The 10529-nt window shown below is 37.3% G+C and overlaps 1 pseudogene; it reads right to left on the bottom strand.

Annotated features, from left to right (window-relative positions):
• Window positions 1–2111: 2111 nt before the first annotated feature.
• On the bottom strand, window positions 2112–5976 carry LOC148038583 (uncharacterized; annotated as a pseudogene).
• Between the last annotated feature and the right edge of the window lie 4553 nt (window positions 5977–10529).

Here is a 10529-nt window from a genome sequence, read left to right as displayed (position 1 = left end):
CTAGTACATGATGTACATTATGCAAAACAAAAAAGCTGTTTAAAGCAAATTGTAGTCTAACATCCCCAAATCACTATATTGGGAAATATGGGAATTTCCCATAAGTTTGGGACACGTGGTCAAATCTTTGGATTTGTCATAACTTGAACAATATAACTTCAAATCGAGTGCTCTATAGCTCAATAGATCCAAATTTTCAAGTGCTTTCCAATGATAAGTCAGATCATATGGTTTTGAGAAACTTATCATGGGCATGTTATCCGAGTGCCACCTTTTTAGTATTAAAAAAATGGGAATTGGGAGATTCCCAAACTCACTAATATTGTGTTCCAATGCCAATGATATTTAATGCAGCATTATTTCCCAGTCTCACAAAACCTGTAATGCTACAATAGGCATGAAACCGATATCGATGCGGGGTAACATGGAAAGAAGCCCTTGAATTAAGTAGTCAACACCATTAAGAGTAAGTAGATAAAGTAGTGATAAACTAAGTAGCATCAAGAGATAAAGTAGCTAATATATAGTTATCACTAGACTTAGGCATGTTAGACTTACTAGGGACAATGCTACAATCATCAAACATTACATTATCATGTGCTTTTCCCTTGCACTTTTCATTGCACCTATCATTGGATATTTGATGGCACTGTGGGCTAATATGACCTTGTTGCCCCCACAATAATGACATATCAAAGAGGAATTACACCAGTAGGACTTACTACAAGATTGGCCACAAGACTAAGAATTTTTGCCCCTATTGGGTTGTGAGTATCTACTACGATTATTATTGCTATTACTATAATTTTTGCCTTTAACTATCAATGCATGAGAAGTGTGGGTTGCATCAATGTTCTTCATGTTTACTTCTTTTGTGTCAGTAGAGCACTCTTTGGATCATTACATTTAAAACCAATTTCAAGGACATTCATAGCAGTAGAAAGGTATCCCATGACTTAGGCAGTGTAACAAGCAAGAACAAAGGCTTGATATTACCTTCAAACCTAATGCCCTATGATACAAGTTGACTAAAAATGGAACAAAACTCATTCAAGTGAGTAGACATGTCTGTACACTTCATGCAAAGGTCCACAAGCTTTGTCAGCCACACCAGTACCGCTCTGAGACACAGGACTTTGCTTGTCATAAAGATCACAAATATTTTTCCATAATGAATAAGCATCCCCCTTAGTGTCAATGATATTAAAATACACATACTTTGACAGCAGGATGATAGTAGATTTCCATAACTTATCAATTTCTACCCAATCTTTGCATCATAAAGCTTAGGATTTATGTCCTCTAACTTGAATGGTTATTAATTTGCCTCTTCTGCACCAAGGCTTGCCATATTTGCATCTTCCAGTATTTGAAGTTATTGCCATCAAGCTTTTCAATATTGAAAATAGCACTATTGGGTGAATTACATGCTATAATGATTGCAAATGTCTACAAATGACAAGAGTATGGGTGGCTATGAATGCAGAAAAATAGCCCCAAAACTTATCTTAAAGGTTGGGCAAAAGGGTAGGAACAAATGAATGTATAACTATCCATAAATTGTAATCAATATGATGATAAGCTGCTGTAGAATACTCACCTTCTACAATGGTGGACAAGGATACTCACCTCCAAGTAGGGTGGACATGGATATGCACCTCCATGAATGGTGGGAGGATGTGACCTCAAGAGCTCCACAAGGAGTTGTATTTAAAAAATGATAAAAAAGGTCCCCACATTTGGCCATACTCCACTATTTATAACTAACCCTAATTAATGTGTCTAGCTCCTAAGCCTAGGTTAAATTCGCTTTATTACAAGCCATCCTGACCTAAAGAAGCTTTGTCCTCAAAGCTTGAGAAAATGGGAAAGAATACAATGGATGAAATAGTAGATCAAAGCATATGTGGCTGAAAAGATCCCACGATCGATGAAGCTCCACAAGAAATCTATAGTGAATTTCTTGCATGCTGGCATAATCGGGCTGCCATAGTAACATAGGCATAACTTTCGATAGACACATCCAAATTGGACAAATGATATGTCATATCAAAGTATATGATGTAAGCTACCCTCTCCAAGCAAAAATCCATGATTTTGACAAAGATAAATCATTTAATTCCATGACAGGAATTTAATACAACAAGCTGTATTCTACAAGAAAATCCATCTTCTTCAGCCTTTCTCCCATATAAACCATGAAGAAACCATGAGAACAAAGTATCATTAAGTTTTGTATGCAGGATGCCTTGCTGCAAATGACTTTCTCTTAGTATAAGACCACCTGGGTCATATGGAATACCAAGATAATAACCATCAAGAGAAGTAGGATTGTCATGAACCATAAATGTCAAAACACCCGGGTCAAAAGGAAAGAGAGAATCATCTCCATCATGACTACCCGGATCATAGGGAAAAGATATCTCATCATCATCATAAGGCATGTCTTCATTGATACTCTCATCAAAAGTATATGCATCCCAAACATTTTTCTCATGTACATCTCCATATGCATTCCAATCAACATTTTCTTCTATTGGCTGTAGCATACCAAAGTTGTCGATGGGCTGATAGAACCCATCATGTGTTTCCTCAATATCTTCATGTGATGCCTCAATATCTTCATGACATATATGATCAACATAATCCTCTTCAACATCATCATGAAATATATGTAAACCTTGAGTTTGCTCTTCTTGTTGTACACTAATGTACTCTTGATCAACTTTGTCATGTGTATCCTCTTGCTCTTCATCTTCATCTTCATCTTCATCTTCATCTTTTTCTTCAGCTTCATCTTCATCTTCATGCAGTGAATGACCTTGTTGTCCAAGTTCTCTTGAGATAGGAAATTTAGGCCTACCTCTACTCCAGGAATTAGCACGTGGCTGAGCGGTTTCATTGACTCTAGAAGGACCTCCATGTTCATAAGTCGATGGTATATGTTGATGAGCTGTAGTAGATCTCACATTCCCATGAGTAAGTGGCACTTCTTCAACATGGGGTGGTGGTTTACTTTGGAATCTATCTCCCAAATTGCTGAATATAGTGATCAGCTGATCAAATCCGATATCCAATCTACTACTTTGTTGCTCCATATGAGAAATCATCTTGCTAAATTTATCATCCATGGAGTGGGTAAGCTGAAGTAAACCATCATTCATGTTGCCAAGTTGCTTAGACATTTGTTGGAAGTCGTTAGAATCACGTGAGATGTTTACTTCATTCCCATGATCTATGACATGAGGGTTCTTTGGCCATTGCACTTTGTCATTGGTGGTACTAACTCCCATGAATTCTTGCCTCTGATTTGTGGCTCTATTATTGTCATTTGTCTCAGCATGATACTCCTCCTTCCTCAATGTGGTCTAACATTTGCTCTTTCTTCTTGTTCCTTGCCATGTTGTAATTTCAGCACTGTCAGTCAAAGATTGGTCTATATCTTGAGCTATGCTTCCCCAATCTAAGTGCTTTATAGCTCCAAATGGAGCTTAAAATTTGTATATATAATAGATTTACTGAAATAAGCACTTTGCAAAAGGTATATAATGGTTCTAGACCAAAACAGTGTCTCTGCCTGCCTGTCAAGTGCAGTGTACAGTGACCACTTGTCACAAAATGGGCTATAACTTGAGCTCCGCCACTCCAAATGAGGCATGCTATAGCTAGAATCCAAGAGGAATTCGAGCTCTAAATAGTGGTCACAAGAACCCTTATTGAAGAATTAAAAATGCATTTCCTATAATAGGTTCTTTATGACTGTCCAGAATGGAACTACACCCTGTAAAACCCTATAAAAGCTCTGTGTGAGCACTGTTTCATCCCGTATGCATACAAACCATGGTAAAACTCATGTGGGCACTAAAGGCCAACCTATAGGATATAATCACCACCTGGAATCAAATCTGTAGCACCTGTAGACCTGTCAAATTGTTCAAAACTGTGACCAAACTGCCCTGTTTTTCCCTATTTGTACCAAGTGTATCCACTCTAAGTGTTCTTTTCTCGTTAGAATGAGTTGACAAATTCCAGTAGCAAAATTACCAAATCTGTCCTATTATTACAACACCCTATTCTGGCCCTGTTCCAAGTGTTTTGAGTAATTCTTATCCAACTTGAGTCAATACCCAATATCGATATACTCAAATGAGTAGGAGAGAGCTGTAGATGACTAGAATAGGTGAGAGTAACCTCTGCAAGCTTCAAAACTGAAATAAATCTTGCTTATGAGGTACTCAAGAAAATGGTAATGAGAATCCAAGTTTAAATTCACCGATAGAGAAACTCTTTGACCATAAGAATGCCAATGAACATGTATGCCATGTCAATACCACTGCATACTCCAAAGTACAAAAATGTAGGGCTGAAATAGATTTCATTTTACATTCATTGCATTTTCATCCCTGCATTCCATTTGTCCAAGGGAGAATACATCTTGCTGCCATACTTCATTACCATGTTGCATCCATAACATTGAACCATTTTTCCATAGATGTTCATTGATCAAACAACCAAATACTTGCTAGAATGACACATAACAATGCAAGAACTAATGCTCGTCAAGCATAAAATGCCTTCCTAAGAGAATTTTACCATTCCATGAATATGGCATTACAAGATTGCATCCCCAAAGCATCATACCCTTGAGAATGCTCCATCAGTCTTCCATAGGCAATAGGTTAATGATGAGGAGTCAAGTGGCACAAGTTTCTTCAAATAGATCATTGCTGAGCCTTCAAGAAACGGTTCAATCTCTTCAATGTTGGGGAAGAACCTTCAAATGTTGTTGGTCACTGATGCTAAGAACATTCAGGAAGTGTTGAAGAGAAAAAAAACCCCATGAAATTCTTCAAAATTTTTGAATAAATTTAGTGCTGTCCAAAACTGTCAATCCTAGGGTTTGAAACCTCATAGCCATGCTCAAACAAAGCTTCAAGCTCAAAGGTCCTTCAATGTCGGTCATAGGGTATAAGTAGAGACCTCAAGGAGTGGAATAGATGAAAAACCCATGATTTTGAAGAAGAAATCTGAGATTTACTTGCTGCTGTAATAAACTGTCAAGGAATAGGGCTTTCATAAAGAAGAGAAAAGCTCAAGATGATGAAATATTTGCCATAGATGGTATATTGGCAAGAAAAAATGGAACCCCCTGTTGCTAAAATCCGTTCACAAACTTTTGGTAGCAAAGTGAATTTGTCTCTAATGAAACCCTCAAATTCAGACTGAGTAGTCTTTAGTACAGCCAAACCTTCTATTTGATACTACAATCAAGGATCCATTATTGTCCACAGTTGTTTGACAAGTATGATTGCCCTTTCCCAACTTGTAACCATGACCATGATCTTTTCCATCTATCATTATTGGCTCCCATGGCTTTTCAATTATATTAACTTTAGCAGCTGTTACCTCGGGGTAAGTTGTCAAAAAATGCTGTCCAAGTAGTGTACCGAAATCTTTGATGGAAATCTCACTTTTGCAAGCCTTCGCCTTTGCATAAACCGTGTTTTTTAATGGAACCAGTTGCCACAATCGACAAGTTATCACTACTAGTGTAAGCAGGCAAGAAATTGGATGTCAAGAGGATGGACACACTCCATTCAACAAATGCGTGGTGTGAGCCATTTCTCCATATGCGACCAACCCTCACTCGTGTCTTGCCGTGCCTGTGCTGCAGCTCAGCATCGACGGCATGCCCCATCGTTGGATGTTGGAACTTCATTTATTGTGTCAGCTTTTACCGGCAACTTATGTAACGTTTACAGATGCAAATCAGGAAGACGAACGTGAAACTTGACCAGGAAAGTATTGAGATCACCTAATTTTGCTTTAACAGAAATCCTTCTTCTTCTTCCTCCTTCCTTCTCCGTCTACGTTTGCTTCTACTTCTTGCCTTGCCAAGATGGTATATAGCTTGAGCTTGTAGCCTCCATATCTAAGCTCTATATAGCTTGTGACCACGAATTTTATCAGCTCATAGACGAGTGTGTTCAGCAAGCGCAGTCTGCGCAAATCCAACCTCATGTACTGCGTGAGATCACAAGATCGAAGCAAGGTATGGCTATACTCTATGGATAGCTTAAGAGGTCAAGAGTCAAGTAGATGATGCTTTTGAAGCCATTGAAGCCATTGGAGTGGAATAGAAGATGATTTCTTGGACCATAGCTTCAATGGAAGCTTGAAGAGAGAGAAAGAAACATGTCTGTCCAAAAAAGTAGTGAAAGTTTTACCCTTTTCCAAATGCCTGTAGCCTTCTTTTTGCCAAAAGACCTCCAGAAAGGCCTCAAAATGGACCACGACCTCAAAATGGACCACGACCTGACAAAGTTAGTTGGAGTCTGCCATTATCCATTGGATCATGCCAAGAACCTCCACCTTGACCAAGATCATGCCAAGAACCACCTTCTTGACACAATTCTAACCACAGTTTACTGTGCAAGTCACCCCCAGTCAACTAGACACAGAAATCCATGGTTCTAATCAAACCGAACCGTATTGTAATCAAATTGTACATGCTTTAGCCAAATTGTACATGGACAATGACCTCCCCAGCAAGGTCATAATCATGAAAATGATGGAATTAAAGCCTGCCTTGAATCAAAGCAAGGCTCTGATACCAATGTAATAAAGCTAACATCTCATACAAGAAAATACACAAGATCTAACATCTAATGATGACAATAACAAGAAATGCTACTGCCATAGCCAAGATCCATGTTCCATATGAGATGTACAAATGGGGAAATAGATGGTATGCTGAGAATCAAGTGATGATAAGCTGTTGTAGAATACTCACCTTCTACAATGGTGGACAAGGATACTCACCTCCAAGTAGGGTGGACATGGATATTCACCTCCATGAATGGTGGGAGGATGTGACCTAAAGAAGGGAAGAATGCTCAGCTTTTGGGAGACTTGAGATGGTTGAATTATTGCATTAATTCAACATGTATATATGATGCAAAGGACTTAAAAGTACCTCCTACGACTACTCGACAAGTCTTCCAATTATAAGTCATAACTTTCATATTTTTAATTTTGGATTTGTTGTTGGGGTTTCTAATTCTTATTTCCTAGCAAATATTTCCCCTTCAAATCTTATCAAGGATTAGCCTTTGAGAAGCTTGACTAGGAGCTACAAAGCTGTACATGTGGATGTGGGCTCGACAATGATGATTGAAAAGTCATTACAATATCTTCTAGGTTGCAAGATTTTGTTATATAAGTTCATGTATATAATGCCTAGTTTGGTTAATTTGTACAATTTTCTTGACTTACTTTTGTGTCCATCCCTCAATATTAAAGTCTAAGATCATACATGACATTCATAGTTCACTAAAATTTGTAAAAGCTTCAAGATCTGTGGGACTTTCATGGTTTGTGTCAATTCATGTTTATATCTTCAAAATCACATGGGTATATCATTGTCTCGCTATGTTCCTTTGTAAGGATATAAATGAGGATTTCTTTAATTCCAACTTTGAAGAAGGATGGGACGCACCAAAATTATATATTTTCATGTAGAGTGGTGGTTCTTAATGTTACCTTTCATTACTTGATTGCACATTCGTCATTATACATGCATTTCTATTACTAATGATAGATAAAGAAGACATGCCCAGCCTTTGATATTCAAATCCATATGCTAGGTGGAATGCTTAAGTCAATCAGAGTTAATTACTATTGGAGCTTGGTAAATCTACAAGAACATCTTTCAATGATGGAAAGCATATGTACCGAGAGCTTTAACTTTTGAATTGGTAGTAGGGAGGTGAGCTTGTTTGATGTTAGTCTTGTTTTATTTAAGTTGAAACGATTATGTTTTGGAAATTATTCAATACTTTCTCTTTTTTAGATGGATAAAAAAAGAGAAGGATTATATGCTACCGAGTGCTTTGCACAATAAGTCAAAAATTGTGTGGAGATAGGCAATGCACCAAAGATTCATGATGAATAGATTGATAACTTTTTCAATATTTTATATGTAATTGTGATTTGTTAACATTCTATTCTTTGGGTAGTTTTGTAAATCTATTTTTTGCTTTATAAAATATTTTTTACTTTATAAATTTAGTTTTAGTTATGGAAATTTTTTGGTAAAATCCATCGCTCAGTATGTAGCCTTTATTTTCATTATTAATATATTTATATTATTAATATCAATATTAATAATTAATATTAATTTTTGTTCTACATTAAAATTATTATTTATATTTATAAATTATCAACAATATATGATTATATATATATATATACATATGTATATATATAGTTAAAGTCTGCTACATAGATGCACACACACATAGAGGTAGCATACTCTAGATACGTGTGCATCCACATTCAATAGTAAGGCATTAAGCAATATTTACATTTTAAACTTGAACATGTTGAGCCCAAAGTGTAGTAGTGCCTAATACTAAGTCATTAAGCGATTTTGAAATTTTGAACTTGAACATGTTGAGCCCAAAGTGTAGTAGTGCCTAATACTAAGTCATTAAGCGATTTTGAAATTTTGAACTTGAACATGTTGAGCCCAAGGTGCTCCACACACACACACACACACACACACACACACACACACACATATATATATATACATATAGGAGAGAAAGAGGGCTGGTAATGGCATGAGTCTTAGCATTCCCCATACCCTTCTTTATAATTCTTTTTGTGAAGACTCTAAGTTGTGTTGTGCCTATGGGACAAATGCTTTTCTAGCCTATAGCCATAAGTGCGACCATGAGGCCTAGATTGTGACACGTGGGTGCTAGAAATGCTAAATGCAAGGGAGGCTTAGAGGCCGACATGTTCCCCCCCCCCCCGGTGCCCTCTCGATCCCCCCAGTTTTTGTTAATAATAGTAAGAGATGAGAATCACCAAGTTTTAGGTTAAAGATCATTATACAATGTTATGATCCTAAAGCATTCACCTTCAATATTAGGATAGAATGTAGGCTAATGCTTCTTTTGTAAGTTGATGATATCGTACACAAAACATCATGCTATATAAGTACATAATACCTACATAATGTTGAAATATTGTTAGCATGGTGCATGCACATGCACGTGCACGTGCGCAAGCACATGCACACGCACACACACACACGCACACCCACCGACCCTGCCACCCACACACACACACACAACCAACATATATATATATATATATATATATAGAAAGAGCACCTTGGGCTCAACATATTCAAGTTCAAAATTTCAAAATCGCTTAATGACTTACTATTAGGCACTACTACACTTTGGGCTCAACATGTTCAAGTTTAAAATGTAAAGATTGCTTAATGCCTTACTATTGAATGTGGATGCACACGTATCTAGAGTATGCTACCTCTATGTGTGTGTGCATCTATGTAGCAGACTTTACCTATGTGCATATGGTTAGAAATTTTATTGAAGCTTTATTATATTAGCATCTTATAACACTGATATACAAGTCATATGAAGTTTTAAACTCTATTAATGTCACCATACACACTTACGCAAACACACACACACACACACACACACACACTCTCTCTCTCTCTCTCTCTCCCCCTTGTGTTGTGTTCATGCTCACCACAAACAAAATAATTTATAATATTAAATATTATAGCTCTAATATTTATATAAGATAATTCATATTTATTAAATTATATAATGATTAATATCTTATTGTTATCATGTTGAGGCTAGCATTGCCAGCCTCCTTGAAGCTGGAGGACATAAGAGAGCGGTTGAAGCTTCCCTCTTACCGCATCTGAATGTCATCTTCATCTTCAGGTCCACATGTCTGCATTGGTGACATGCCATTGACCATCACTAAAGAAGAGTGAACCAACTCGGCACCATCTTGGATCTCTCTCACATGATGCAATATGGTTTACAACATGCTCACGTTATCATGCAAGCATGTAAAGCAAAAATCTGATCCTTGTCATGACTTGCACACTAATTCATTTGCAGATATTGAACAACATATTAATGAACAAATCTATTTATCATGAATCTAAAGACATCGTCAATGTATTAAAACGAAGGTGTGTCATGTATGTCGTTTTGCATAGTATGGTTTGTAACATTGCAAATTAAAGTGGAGCTAGGGGCTATGACATGAGATCATGATCTATTGTAGAGAGAGAGAGAGAGAGTACAAGGATATAGGGGAATAGTGGCGGTCAGTTGTAATGCATATCAGTAACATCGCTATTACGATGCAAATAGCGACTGTATTTAGAGTAAAAAAAGTGGTCGAAACCCAAGCGTGGCATTTTTCCGCGAAGAGTGAAATAAGGAGAAAAAGAGATTGTGTATTTGTGAGAGGGAGAGGGAGAGAAAAAGAGAGAAGGAGAGCTTCTCACCATCGCTGCCGTTAGCGTTGGTGTTCGCGAAGAAGAGGAGGAAGTGCACGAAGGGCAAAGAGGGAGTGTCACAAAGAGGAGACGAAGAATCCATCCTCGGGCCTTTGTGGGAGTACATTGCTCCCTCTTTGTTTGTTCTTGTTCTTTCTTCTTTTCTTTTGTTTGTTTTTGTTGAGAA

The sequence above is a fragment of the Lygodium microphyllum genome, chromosome 3, assembly GCF_053477565.2.
Source record: "Lygodium microphyllum isolate KBCC chromosome 3, Lygodium_microphyllum_v1.1.10, whole genome shotgun sequence".
Lineage (NCBI taxonomy): Eukaryota > Viridiplantae > Streptophyta > Polypodiopsida > Schizaeales > Lygodiaceae > Lygodium > Lygodium microphyllum.
Note: the sequence above shows the minus strand (reverse complement) of the source record. Positions and strands in the feature narration are given on the sequence as shown.